Below are 15569 nucleotides of genomic sequence, written 5' to 3' on the forward strand. Positions count from 1 at the left end.
AGTATCAGAATCAAAAAGGTCTTCAGACCCAGGGCATCTGGGTGGCTCAGTTGGTTAAGTGTCTGCCTTATGCTCAGGTCGTGATCTTGGGGTCCTGAGATGGAGCCCGGCAACAAGCTCCCAGTTGAGCTCCCAGTCTGCTTCTTCTTCGCCCTCTGTACCGTCTTCACCCCCACTCATGTTCTTTCCTTCTCTCTCTCTCTCAAATAGACAAAATCTTAAAAAAAAAAAAAAAAAAAGGTTTCAGACCCATATTCATGGAGCAGAAAATAGCTATGGAAGTAAACTAATACCACTCTAACTACATTTTACAGCATAGGAAATGAGGTCCAAATTGTTAGAATGCTTTCTACATAACCGGAGAGCTGGAAAGATGTAAGGCAGTTTCCAGTTGCTATCTGACCCATTGCTGTTTCTACCACCCCACCAACTATCAATCTGTAGCAGATACTGGCTTGTACTCTATCTTCAGTCTTCATACCATTCGCATGTGGGTGACTGGAATGAGTTTGGCTTGTGCGATGTACAGCAGGTAGGGAGCAGTCTTGGATTTTTCTGATGGGTGGTCAAAAGGACTAAGAAAAGTTGTGAACTTATAAAGATTTTTTAAAAGGAGCTTTGAAAAACATAAAATATCTATACAAATGATGTTATTTTTTCACCCATGGGAAATTCAAGTGTCCAATAGAACTTTCCAAGACATAAGACCTTGAAAACTCCAATTTGAAACATCCCCATGTATACTTCACAACTGTAACTGGTCCCCAGGCCCTCTTTCAATTTGAAAACCAAGGATTAGTACTGGAAAAATCCTTTCCTGCCATGTCCTTTTCTGTCTTTTATGGTTGGGCAACTGGGCTTTCATTTCTAGCAAATTGGGGAGAGACCCAAACACTCCCTCAGTGGGAACAAAAGCAGCTAAAGGACAAATAATGAAACTGCCTTTCACACTACAAGCTTCACATTTCACTTTTCTTTCCCCTTTCTCCAAGTTTTGCTTCATTGGGGAAGAAAACCTATTTTTAAAAGCACCAAACCCCCTTTCTGTCAGGGAGCTTGGCAAGATTGATAAATAAGGGGAGTCATCTTAATGGGGGTGCTGTCAGCAAACTCCTTCTTTGAAACAAATAAATGTGAGAAATGAGAACATTCAAGAGGTCCCTGTGCTCTGTAAGAGAAAAGAAGATTCATTTCCACAGCAATACCAGCCTGGACTTGGCCCAAAGGAACCTCCCTCATTATTGAAAAGGCTTGCTAATTAGCATATCAGCACTAATCCGGTCCCTTCCTCCATATGCCACAGAAATGACTTTGACAAGTTCTGGGCTGTCCCTGTCTTTACACCATTCTCAGTCTTCCTATCTGTTTTCTGGTGGGCTCCAGGTGTTGCTGTCTGCTTCAACACATGTCTGGTTACCATAGATTTTCTGGGTTTAAGTACGAATCAGACTGCTCTCGTTTATCTCCATGAAGACAGTGCCATTTGTCAAGTTCAAAAATGCCCATTGGTGTAAAGGATTTAGGGAGAGCAGAGGATTAAGTGAGGAACAAGAGACTGGTGTGGCAGATGAGCCTTTGAAGAAAACCAGTTTGATCAATCAACTGCTAGACAATACTGGTGCCCGTCTCCACCTCTAACAAAATCGTGCAGAGGCTGCTTCATGCAGCTTTTTCCACACAGAGTGGGCAGGCCACTCAGTCTCCTCAGATAAAAGCAGTAGACTGGTCCATTCAATTGCAAAGAGGAACATTTCCACTTACTTCCTAACTGAGTGCCCTACGCTCTCAGCCTGATTAGAAAGAATCAGATCCCTGGCTCCAGTTTGAGAGTAATCTGGTAAGACTGGGGTCTTAGCTCCATGGGGGTGCCATGCTTTACCACTGAATGCTCCAGAATCTCCTGCACATGTGAGACTTTCTCAGTGACTCAGTGGCTTGCCTTTATATTGTTGTAGTTATTTCCAGGAAAGTCTGCATCATAACCCTTAAGGAGATTTCAAGTTGCTTTTAGTCTGTGTGGGAGAATTTCATTAAATGCTCATCAAACTTGTTTCTTTTTTTCTGCAGGCTCACAGTTAAACTACAGTTCCAAACCTCCCTTGAAATTAAGAGAGGTCATGTGACAGAACTGTGGCCAAAGAAATACAGGCAGAAGTGCTTCTTGCCACATCCAAGCCCGGCTCACAACAGATCCCATGCAATACCCCCTTGCTTCTGTTTTCCCTTGCCTGGTAACTGATGAAAAAAAGAAAAAAGAAAAAATCCCAATGACTTCAAGACCCCAGGAGTTATGAAGAGGTCCCAGAAAGAAACTTGGATCTACGAATGTGCAGAGCTTCTCCACGAACTTATACTGGGCCAGGACAGTGGTACAAAACAAACCCTTCTGAAATTAATCCATTGAGATTTGAGAGTCACTTGTCATATACTTAGGCGGCCCTGCTGAGCACAAACAGGTGAGTGAAATATCTGTTAGTGGCACTACGTTAACACTACACTGTCATTAGCTTGAAGCAGGCCAAACCTTAAGTCACTTTTATATCCCCAGCCTCTAATAGAAAGTATATCATAGAACTATTTGGAGAGGATGAGAGGGGACAGGAGAACAAGGAAACATCTATAAAATATGGTAACATATGTTATTATATGCCATATGGCAAAATTAGATTAGCTCTATAGTCGAGGTAAAATGTGCAGTGAATAAAGAATATAGAACAATTGTTTATGACAGAGAATCTAAAAAAGCCTTCATAGAGGAAGTACAAAAGATAAGTAGGCTTTCTACAATTAGAGAAGTGGAAAGGGTTTTGGAGGAAGAAGAAACTGCTAGTTAAATAATATCATCTGGAATTCTGTGGCTGTTCTAAGAATGGCAAATGGTCAGCTGGAGGAACAAAACATCTTTCAAAGAAATAGCATAAACTTTACCAGAGTTTTAGAAAAATCAACCGCAGCAATAATACAAAAACAATGGATTTGAGCAGCCAAAGATTGGAGTAAGAAATCTGCTAAGAGGACACTGTAATTGTAAGTGGTGTAGGGTCCTCCCAGAGACACAAGGAACTCCATGTGGCCTCAGTTATAAGAAATTAAGTAAAGACATTTGGATTAGCCACTGAGTTGGCACTGGGCACAATAAAACCACCATGCAAATGTAGATAAAACTTAGCTGTGGTTGGAGAAATTTTAAACCTGAATCATGACTATATAGTTCAACTCATCATGAAGGATTTTCACTATACATTCCTAGCACAGAGAATCTTTGACTTTCTATTAGCATTAACATTAGCTCCTGTGGGTACCAGCTGTGAGCTACCAATGAGGAGTACACAAGACCCAGTTATCTACCATAGCATTAGTAAATGAAGCAAATTAATGGAAGAATTCAGCTAGATCAGGGTAATGCAATCCTCTAAGACAGTCTCTGACTTCAAAGCTTCCCAGAACTTCTTACAGCAATACTTCTCAGTTGGTGATTCTTGGACCCCCTGAATCTAAATCACCTGAAGTACCAAAAAGATATTCTCACTGTGACCTACTGAATTGTCATCACAGTAGGCAAGACTTAAGAATTTGTATTTTAAACCACAGCCTCCCCTTCTCCCACCTGGTGACCCTTGATCACATTAGAGAAACCATTGGCTTATAAAATAATTCATGCTTTTCACTATGGTCCATACAAACTCCTTCATAAACTTGCACCAGCTACCTTCTATCCCTCCTCATCCTCTCCTTCTGGTCCCACGTTCTAGCTTACAGAATGAATAACCATTTTGGAACATGCTAGGCTTTCCCCCAACCTCAAAACCCAATGAATATTGTTTCCTTTGTCTAGACAGCTTCCTAATCATTTGGCAAGATCTCATTTATTTCCATAAATGGTAGATACTCTATTACTCTTTGAAAAACATTTAGAAATCAGTACCTAACGTTTTAACTGGATGTTTGCTGCAAGCTTATGGTGATGCCTTAGTAAACTCCATATGCAAGGTATGAAAAGAGAATGGCTGAATTAGGCCTGGGTTCTCCATAGTCAAGCTGACTCAACTGTGTAACAGCAGTCTCAACTCTAGAAAGTCCTCTCCACTGGGTAGAAGTAGATGGGGTCAATAGCATAAGATAGGCGCTCGTCAGATGTTTGAATGAAAGATTAGAATAATTGTCTTGATTCCCCCCCCATTTCATTGTGGCTAATTTAAACACTTTTTATGCTTTTCAAAGTATGGCTAAGTCAGTTAAAAGCCTAAACTGTTTAAACATTCTGAATACTAAATAATGGATTGAGATTTTTCACTCTTCAACTGGGTAGGTTTGCTACACAGAGCCATGATCTAATATAGAACACAAAACTGGCCTTTTGTCTTTGCTGACCAGCCAATGCAGGTGCTGTTCAGATCTATGGATGATTCCAAATAGGCCTGGATTATTTATACAGGTGGAACTTAGCCCACTGTGCCTGTAGCAAGCAGGTGAGACCATGGGGCAAACACCACGTGCACCTGTCTCCGTGGTTATGCCACAGCAATGAGCCAGCCAAATATGAAGAGGCCAAGAGTTAAGGAACGCTGCCCTTTCTCAGAGGATGCTCTCCTAGGGCAATTTGCTATAGCCCACAGCCTGCTGCTGGCATCACTGGATTTTTTTTAGACATAATTGCAAAATAGAAAAATGTGTATTTGCTACACTTCCTTTATTCTTCCCTCTGGCCATGGCTCTCACAATGACCACAGACTATACACCAAGCTTTGCTTTTACTTAACCCTACTCCATATCCAAAATTACTTTTGACTTTTGCTCATTAGTGAAAAACATGTATCCCTTCAAATACTTAGATGTTAGGAGACAACCTGATTAGGATATTGGTTAAGACTTTCCCACACATTGTCCTCTCTAGCCCCATTGTTTCCCTCTTGCACATAAAGGTCATTCTAGCTCCTCCTATCTCAGCTTAAATGTCAGCTTCTCTCATTGAATCTTCCCTCTTATCCCACCTAAGGATGTGGCACTCTTCTCCATCCTCCATCAGGTCACCCTGTTTATTTCATACCACACCTACCATTGTTCAATTGTTTATTTACTTGTTTATTGCTCATCTCTTTTAGCATATGGTAAGCTCCATGAGAAAAGGAATTATGTACTATTTACTGCTGTGTTCACAGCTGCTTGTGTAAGTGCTTGGCACATAGAAGGCACCTAGTAAATATCTGTTGAATGAATGGATGATTGGCATAGCCATCTCAAGAAGGACTTACTTTTTTTTTTTTTTTTAGGACTTACATTTTTAGAACAGTAACTCCTTAACAACTCAGATCAAGTAATGGTTAATGAGCAAAAACAAGTGTTTCCTTTTACACCTTCCCTTTTGCTATTGTACCTATCTTTGAGTTCACATTGTTCGTGGCCGTGGATCTGTGTTACACACACACACATACAGAGTCAATGTGAGTTGTGTTACCTAACACTCTAGAACAAAGTTTATAAGTGAGGCAGAGGTTATTTCTGTTCAGTGGGCAGTTGGGTTATGCCACAGCTGATCTTTCATTCCCTTTTTCTTTCTCCCTGCTACTGATTGTCTGGAACAGATTAATCATGGAGTGATCCAAATGGATTGCAGAGCTGGATGAAATGTCTCATTTAGCCCATGTGCACATTGCATAAGTGTGCATACAGGCAAAAGAGTATGAAAAAAAAATCCCCCTTAAATCCTCAGTTCTCTGCCTATTAATGTTGACTATCATTCAACCCTGATAATATAGAAGTAAAATATTAATGCACCTACTTAACACTAATGTCCATAATGATAATGAACGCCTTTGTAGCCAACGTAGTGCCTGGAGAACAGAATGTTATAAACATAATTTCTTAGTTTTGTTTTATGATAATTGGTAGTGGTTGGCATTAAATCATAACTACCCAGCTTCAAGACAGCATTGAAAAGCACCAACCCTCAAGGAGAATTGTCCTAAGGGTAAATATATGCTGGAGTCACATGATGAAAAACCTACTAAATAAGACAAACTTGCTTTTCCCACTTCTCCGCATATAAACACACACAGTTCAGGAAACAGACTACAAAGCATGTTAATGGAAAATCAAGCCTAACATGGCAAATCCCAGAGCTACCTACCATCTTCTCCACAGCTAGAAATCATCACACTATGCAAAGAATAAACCACCACAACCCACAGACAGGTGAAGAGTCTATCTGAAGCAGCAGCCAAAACAATAGAGAGAAAAAAGGGGAAGAACAGGGAACAGTGGCTACCTTCCTCTCCAATGAATAAAAATAAGATTCTTAAAGATGCAGATCAGGGGGACACCTGGGTGGTGCAGTTGGTTGAGCATCCAACTCTTGGTTTCAGCTCAGGTCTGATCTCAGGGTCGTGAGATTGAGCCCCATGTTGGGTTCTGTACTCAGCAGAGTCTACTTGAGATCCTCTCTCCCTCTCCTTCTGCCCCTCCCACTTGCACATTCTCTCTCTCTAATAAATAAAATAAATCTTAAAAAACAAAAAAGATAGGGGTCAGAAAAAGAGAGCTGCTTCCACCAACCTAAAAGAGACCACTCGTAGCACTTCTCCAGGCCAATCCCAGCAAAGCCCATGTAGCTCTGCTCAGTGCCCTCTCAGGGTCAGCAGGATTTCAGCACTGACCTGCGTCAGAGGTTGGCACTCAATCGACAACGAGCAGTGATCCTGGAAGTGTACTCTCCAGAGCAGCAGCAGTGGCAGCAGCAGAGAACTTATGTGAAATGCAGTTTCTCAGTCCCCTAACCCAGACTTACTGAATCAGAAACTCTAATCAGCAAGCTGTTTCAACAAGGCCACCAGGTGATTCTACATGTGCTCAAATGGGAGAAGCACTGCTCCGGGCAATGGCAGAGTGGTATGTAACTCCGAGATCCAGGTTAGCCCCTCCACATTTCAAATGGCCCTCATTAGGGACTGAATTGTATCCCCCTTAATCCATATGTCGAAGCCCTGACACTCGGTACCTCAGAATATATCTATATTTTCAGATAAAGCCTTTAAAGAGGTAGAGGTCCTTAGAGCCAACTCTAGTCTAATATGACTGATGTTCTTAGAAAAGGAGATTAGGGTACAGGGTTCACCAGGCTTGTGCACACACAGAAAAGGCACCAGGAGAAAGCAGTCATCTTCAAGCCAAGGAGAGAGGCTTCAGGAGAAACCACAGCTACCAACATCTTGATCTTGGACTTTCAGCCTCCAAATTTATGAGAAAATAAATTGTGGATGTTTATATTCCCTGATCTGTGGGGTTTTTTTTTACAGTAGCCTAGACAAACTGATACAGCCCTCTCCTCATATTCTCCCCCTTCAGCAGAGACCCCATCTCACAGGGAGTTCTCACGGGTTTCGCTCAGATTTTCTGTCACTGTGTTTAGCAAGTTATGTGACAACAACTTTATTTCACCCCAAAGTTCATAGCAGCAGTGTCCACAATAACCAAACTGGAAGGAACCACAATGTCCTTCAATGGATGAATGGATAAAGACGATGTGGTATAAAATATACAATGGAATATTACTCAGCCATCAGAAGGGATGTTTAATTACCATTTGCATTGATGTGGATGGAACTGGAGGCTATTATGCTGAGCGAAATAGTCAATTTTGTCTTTTGACAATTATCGTACAGTTTCATTCATATGTGGAATATAAGAAATAGTAAAAGGTACCATAAGAGAAGGAGGGGAAAATGAGTGGGGAAACATTAGAAAGGAGGACAAACCATGAGAGACTCCTAACTCTGGGAAACAAGCAAAGTGTTGCAGAAGGGGAGGAGAGTTGGGGGGATACAGTCACTGAGTGATGGGCACTAAGGAGGGCACTGGATGGAGTGAGCACTGGGCGTTACATTATATGTTGGCAAATTGAATCTAAATTTTTAAAAAAACAACACTTTATTTCAGCTCTATCTGGCTTACAAGACTGTCTCATCCATATTCAATTCCCCAATGCTCAGTGCTCACCAGCTCAGTGTAACCACTCAATTAATGCAACAAAGAATGATAGTGGCTTGGAGAATTACTAAGGAAGGCTTCATGGTCTACCATGGATCCTAATATACACAGCAGGGCATTCCGTGACAGCAAATTTCTAGAAATGCAGAATACCTCTGAGATTGAGAGGTCAGTGCTATATTTGCCTGTGTTTGACCATATTAAAATGGCTGGGAGGATCAGCTGACCTAGACCACTGGATTAAGCAAGATAATTTTGCCAATGATTCAGTATCATTACCCACATAACTGACATTTACTGAGTGCACAGTTGATGAAAATATTCCATTTTTGGAAGAAAATAATTTACCTAAACCCAAGGAATACGATTTCTGAAAATACAAATTCCATGGATATAATAACTTATTTCCCACATTCCCCCTCCTTTCCCTTCTTCTCAGTCTGTCACTTCTCATCCTCCCTGTTCCCTTCCTTTCTTCCCAAGATGACTGTGCATTGGTCTGCCAGTTTCCCAGTTTTTGTCCTCTTGATCTATATAAAATAAAATAAATTTATGGTGATTTACTACAATCTGAAAAAGTTATTTTCTTTTTAAAGTAACAGAGGCAACTTTGTGATTCAACTGCCCAAGCTTGTTTCCATTCTCTTTACTTGTGAGAATGGAACAGCTGTTAGCAAGATGGAAGTAATGAGGTGACATACTAGAACAAAAATAATACAAAGCTAAGTGGGAAGAGCCTGCATTGTGCACTGGCTCTTTCACCAACTTATTTTCCTTACCTGTAAATGGCACAGTGGACATTTTTTTTAAGGAGGATTTTTTAAAGGTATTTTTTGTTGTTGTTGTTTTGTTTGTTTGTTTGTTTATCCTATTATCTTTCAATCAAGTGAGGAGCCTGGACAGCTCATGAGTAGTAGTGACAAAGAGGTGGGACAAAAGATGAGACTACGAACAATGAGGTGCTAGCTTGGTTCCTAATATCAAAGCCAGAAAAAGGGTGGGAAGCAGAAATCAATCAGGAGACATGATGATGGCTTTTAGTTATAAGTAAGGCACCATGATCTACTTACATATCCTCATCTATAGCTAGTGATCACCTACGCAGGTGAAAATCACATAACCAGGAGATATGTTCAAAGCAGAACTGTCACTGCCCATCAGATTCCCAGAAAAAGAAATCTAGAAGGAAATTTAACTGAATCAGGAATGCTCAACTGCCTCTACACTATCAGATGCATTTATTCTAAGTATTTCTGTACAATCATCAACTTCACATTTTTAGACTTATATAATCATTGGGTCTTATTCATTATGATTACCATCTTTGTACTTTTCTCTAGTAAGTGAAATTAGCATTCTCTTGTGAACTGTAAATGCTAAATTGCTAATAACCTCCCTGGGGTTTTCTTCACATGATGATGCCTTCAATGATTTCATCATAGCGTATTAAAATATCACAATTTACACTCCTAAGCATAATAATTTCCCTAAGGCTTGATCTAAAAATGGTAGTATATTTTTAAATAACTCAGTAAAATCTTGGATAAACACTTATAAGTAACCAGTCTCAGAGAAATAGCCTTCTTTTTTTTTTTGAAATGACATGATAAGCAGAAACTAATGATTCTTAAAGAATTCAAAATTGTGTAACAAAAAAAAAAAAAAAGATGTCTGAAGTCTCAGACAAAAAAAAGGGCAAGTTACAAAAATCATTTTGAAAGAACTGTTGTATGTTAATTATTGTCAGCAAGGGCCAAAATGCATGAAATTTCACACTTTGTCAGACTAGTCTTGGATAGAAAGCACCATGGAATCTAATGTTTATTCCATTGGAAAAGTAAGAAAACAATTTGCAGTAAACCAATGGAAATAACTTCCCTTTTTCTCTACCATTTTATGGGCTCTGGGGAACCAAGATATACCGAAGGAGGTAGAGCGAACAAGAAAACAAATTATAGCACATGATCAGGGAATAGAGGGATGCTTATTTGCCTACAGTTTCAAAAACACAACTCTGCTGTGTTTGAAATCCCAGTGAGACCGAACTTCTAACTAAATTCTAGTTTAGGGGAAGAGAAAACTTTGGAAAAATCAAGTGTAAGCAATGTCAAAAGAATTCACATAAACCTAAAATTCCAAGAAGACTATGTAGCAAATTGTCTTTTTCATATTTTCAACTAAGGGGGTTAGGGTGTGTGTGTGTGTGTGTGTGTGTGTGTGTGTGTGTGTCCCTTTCTGGAAATAGGAGAATCATTAAGAATGAAATTGTGTGTTCATTCACAAATTCATCCATTCACTCATTCAGTTTATATTCATTTAGAACCTGCTCTGTGCCAGGCACTATGCTGGGTATGAGAGATATAATGGTGGGCAAAATTGAAGCAAACTCTTCCCTGGGAGCACTTAAAATCTAAATGTACAGTGAAAGGATCACCCACTTACTCTAACTGCAAAGAAGGAGGCATTGCTTGGAGAACCTCTACTGATAATGCGACCTAATTAGGATGACAAGGGAGGTGAGCCCTTAGGAGAAATGCAGAAGTTGTCATCTCAAAGGAAAATAGTTTCCACCTAAATGAAAAGGGAAAAAGAGCATTTGAAGCTGGGAGCTACAAGGAGGAAGCAGGAGAGATGGTGAGCCGGGCTCACTGCCCCATCCTCCAGGGACCAGTGACCTCCATGACAGGAGGCCAATGAATGGAGAGAGAGACCTACAGTCTTGTAGGACTGAGCCCTTAATTAGCCTGTGGGATCTGCCACTATCTACTTGGAGATAGTGTCAGAACTGAGTGGAATTCTAGGACACCCAGCTGGTGTCGCAGAACTGCTTAGCTTGGGGGAAAGAACCCACACATCGGAACTGTTGTCAGAATAGGGAAAGGAGACTGCAAAATTTACTCTAGCTCTTGAAGCAAATAAGAAAACAGAGGAACTGAGAGGAAATGACCCATGCACTTGAATGGACCCAATGAATTTACTCACCAGGAGACAGATAGTGAGATAGAGGAGAGAGCAATCAATGTGGAAGAATGACAGTTTCTTGAATAGCACTTCACTTCCTTTTTTTTTTTTTTTTTTTTAAAGATTTTATTTATTTATTCATAGAGACACAGCTAGAGAGAGAGACAGAGACACAGGCAGAGGGAGAAGCAGGCTCCATGCAGGGAGCCCGATGTGGGACTCGATCCCGGGGTCTCCAGGATCACACCCTGGGCTGCAGGCGGCGCTAAACCGCTGCGCCACTGGGGCTGCCCAGCACTTCACCTCCTCAAGGAGTGAAGACTATACCAGAGGATGGAGAAGCAGATGTCTGGGAGAGGCAATAGGAAAGAAGAGGATATCCTGGAAAAGTGTACTCTCAAAAAAAAAAAAAATAATAATAATAATAATAGTATTTTTTTCAATTCATCTCAGAAGCTTTCAGATTCCCTATTGTCTGTTAGCTAAAGCCTAGATCTGAACATTCAAAATTCCTGGAGTCAGTCAGTCTCTGCTTTCCCTCTTACCTGTAAAACATTGGATGGGTTATTTAACCTTTCTGATATTTGGTTTTCCCCCAAAACAGAGTGGAAGTAATCGTCTTATCTCTCAGAACTGTCATTAGGCTAAAATGAGATTAGTAACGAATATCAGAAGAGTGCCTGGCATAGAACAGGCACCTGGTAAATGTTTGCTATTATTAACTACAATAGTACTGAAGAATGCTTTATATTTTAATAATAAAAGACACAGATTTGGTTTATCCCAATAAAGTAGAAATTTCTGCTAACGAGAAAACCTTATTTCAAGAGTATTTTAATTAAAGGGTTTTCCTGTGTATTTTGTGATGGATCCAAAGTAATCCTCTTCTGACTCAATCACCCCAAAGGAGATTATAGGATACTGCCACAAAACACTGTCCCTGGGATGCTCTGAGAATTAGGAGGGACTAGCCCCAAAGAAGATGGAATGGAAATGGACCTAGAACAGTACAAGGTCCTGGCACCTCTTCTCATACAAGAGAAGCTGGGGCTGCTTGCATGAAACCTTCCCCAAGTTCTGTGGCAAAATTCCATTTCTGAGAAGCACCAATATCCTACAGTGAATCCATTTCTAGGAAACAAGCCAACATAGGGGTGCGGCTTCAGGAACTCAGGTTAGCAACACTAGAGCCTGGCTGGCCTCCTTGGTCAGGGGAATCAGCTCAAACACCAGCAAGAAAGAGCAGCTATGAGAGTACTGCTATGAGAAAGGACTGGCAGGGGACCCATAGCAGGACAGGCCCGGTTCACTCAGGAGAAGGAAGATAAAAAAGGAGGAAGATGAACAAGACCACTCTGGAAACCCCCAGAAAGTAGTGCCACCAAACGAATGTACTGATCACATCCAAACCAAATTCCAACTGAAGCTCTGCATGTTTAGAAACAAATAAATCCTAACCAGAGACAATCCCCCAATGTAGGTGGGCCTTTCATCCTCCCTTGCCTGGGACCGTCCCAGTTTATAATTGCTATCCCACCAAAAGTATTTGTGGGGCCCTTTTTCACCAACCCTGGCTTGAAAAGAGCAAAATCCTTGATTTCCTAGAGCTGTGGATCCTTCTAGAAAAACTGAAATCGCTGACCAAATTCAGAGCCACTCAAGATATTCCTAGCGATTTATCAAGAAGAGACTTAAGAGAGAGAGACAGGCCGATGGCTGATACAGGACAGCATAGCCTCTTGTGCCAACAGGGATGCTTAATGTGAATGGCCCTCGGGGAAGCCTTATAGCAAGAGATTCTTCATCAAGAATCTAGCTGGTCTTTGAAAAGCTCCTTGTGCATTTTCCAAGTTATGAGGCATTGTGATTCTATCAGTTATCATAACTTGATTTTGAAGAGTCATAGATGACCATGTGTTTGCACGTGGACTTCTGAGGTCAGCCTAGTAGGAAAATCTTCTTAAGGGAATTGCATATGCACAAGTGAGACTCACTGGAGGCAATCTGAGTCCTTGGTAGTTATTTCTTGCAAATGTTACATTTAATTTCTTCCCAGACTCTTTCCATCAGAGAAGCAAAACCTGCATCTGGTTCACCAAGTCTATTTCTTGGCCCAGACCAATATTCTATGCTTGTTACTAAACTAACTTCGATGCCCTCATGCCCTCACACAATCGGGGGGCACCTGGGTGGCTCAGCAATTGAGTGTTTGCCTTCGACTCAGGGTGTGATCCCAGAGTCCCAGGATTGAATCCCACATCGGGCTCCCCTCAGGGAGCCTGTTTGTCCCTCTGCCTATGTCTCTGCCTCTCTGTGTGGGTGTCTCTCATGAATAAATAAATAAAAGTTAAAAAAATAGAAAGTCACCCAATCATCCCCACCACTGTGATTTTCATTGGAATCACTGTAATAATTACATAAGGTTGAACATAATTTTGTTCCTGTCATTGGGAGAGAAGGCAGTTATTGCCTCAAAATGTGAGCTATGTCACTTGAGCACTAGACTCAGGTTTCAAGGCAACAAAGGCACATCCAATCCACATTTGTCAGAGACCTGTACTGTGCTAAGCGCTTGCTCCCTCATCTTCAGGAAACTTACCACCTACACCACCTAAAACAAGAAATCATGGGACAATATTAATTTGAATGATAACTCATTTCATGTGAAGGAAAAGGACATTATACTGTAGATTTCATGGCCGTGACTTTTGGGACCCAGTCAGTTATGATTAGCAAGTGAAGCTTATGTTTTTTCTTGCACTTTAGTTTTATCCCTAACTACCAAATAAAAGACAATATTGAGCTAAAACGTACTAAGAGGGAACATTGACTTACTACTGAATTTTCAATATGTAAATACACATGCAAAATGTGATTAAAATAAAGCAACTTTTTTGTAAAAGAGACATATTAGAACAATAGCATCAATGGGTATTTTTCCGTTTAAAGTGATGGTTATGCATGTACCTACTCTGGTTATACTGTTATTGCTCAAATGTTTTGGAAATCACACTCTAAAACAGGCATAGAGCAGCAGGCTCACTCTCTCAAAAATGCCCAGTGGTTGAAAACTTCCTATAGTGGTGACTGGCTTTTGGAAGCAATCATAAGGCATAATGATGAGTAACTTTTATTGTTAAGTAAGTAATCAGAATAAAGGCAGGACTATAATATGGAAAAAAATAATTTTTTGTCATTCAGGAAATAGTGACAAGTGGTAAGGCAAAAAATAATATCTGGGTGAAAGACATTAAACACAGAACTACTCAGAAGAGAAAATAAACCACCATTGGCTCCCCTGGAATTTAGCATTAAAAACTGTAGAATGTTGAGTCCACTGGAGAAGAAAGCAAAATCTTCCATTTTTGAATATCTAGTGTAAAGCATAGTGAATAACACGGAGTAATCACCCAATAAATGTTTGAAGGATGAGACTTTAACAACTGGTTCTATCACCTTCCTGAAAGACAATAATTATGCCTCTAAATATACAAAAGCAATACAGATAACATTTTGCATACTACTATCCCGTGATGTTGTTGGTTTACTCTTCATAGAGTCTCTTCAGTGGATTCAAATTCTCAATCACATTTTTAATTTAGAATTTGTCATAATCGGGGCACATGGGTGGCTCAGTCAGTTAAGCGTCCAACTCTGGATTTCGGTTCAGATCACAATGTCAGGGTCATGAGATAGAGCCCCCTCATCAGGCTCTGCAGTCTGAGGAGAGTCTGCTTGAGATTCTCTCTCTCTCTCTCTGTCTCCTCCCACCCCTCCCCGACTGCTCACACCTGCTCTCTCTCTCTTAAAATAGAATAAACTTTTAAAAAATTGTCATAATTTTAAAATTCAAAAAGGTACAAGAAATTATATAACAACCACCCAATCCACTCATCAACCAGATTCAACAACTGTTACTGTGAGCCATTTTTTAGGATTCAAACATACAAGAAAAGTCATAGTTGATATTCACTAATGTTGTAGTAGGCAGGACAAGTTAAAAGTAGCAAAAGTGCACTTAAAAAATAGTGTCCTTTCCCATCTGATTGCCTCTGTAACTTTTTTTTTTTTTGTACATTCTCCTGACTCTTCAAATTACACCTTTAAAACTTTGCTTTTACTTTGTGCCTCCGCCTGGCTCTTGGAAAGACTTTTGTAATTTGTTGTTAATGGCATATTTTGGACTGTAATCTCCATTTCACTTATTTGGAGTACATTTTTCTCCCAAATTTCTCTTCCTTTCCATTCGGCCCAAGCTGCAAATAATAATAATTTCCTCCAAACTCCCACCTTGACGGCCCTTTTATGCACTCCATCTTCTTCCCAGCTATGTCCCCCAATCAGGCCCTTTAGAATAAAAACAACAAAAAGCCTCTCATTTTAAGAGAGAATCAGGCCGTTTATGCCATGTTATTTTACTGTATTTAGGGACCATGTTTATCATGTTCTAATGTTCCATGCTACTTGGCATCAAAGAACATTGCTTTATTGTGACATTTTCAAATGAAAACTACATGACAGTAACAGTTTCCAAAGAACTCTCATTTACCTTGGCAGCATTTACGAGTGGTGGGGGGAAAATACATAAAACCACCGCTTTGAGCAAAACGCTACAATGATTATTT

The 15569-nt window shown here is 40.3% G+C and overlaps 1 long non-coding RNA gene across 1 annotated transcript in view; it reads right to left on the minus strand.

The window, feature by feature from the left end:
• The window catches only part of LOC112646195 (uncharacterized), a 26088-nt gene continuing 10519 nt past the window's right edge, over positions 1-15569 (minus strand). Inside the window, exon 3 of the long non-coding RNA XR_003127524.3 lies at positions 1-217. This is a non-coding gene — a long non-coding RNA (uncharacterized LOC112646195). The remainder of the gene's footprint in view (positions 218-15569) is intronic.

This window comes from Canis lupus, chromosome 16, assembly GCF_003254725.2.
Source record: "Canis lupus dingo isolate Sandy chromosome 16, ASM325472v2, whole genome shotgun sequence".
Lineage (NCBI taxonomy): Eukaryota > Metazoa > Chordata > Mammalia > Carnivora > Canidae > Canis > Canis lupus.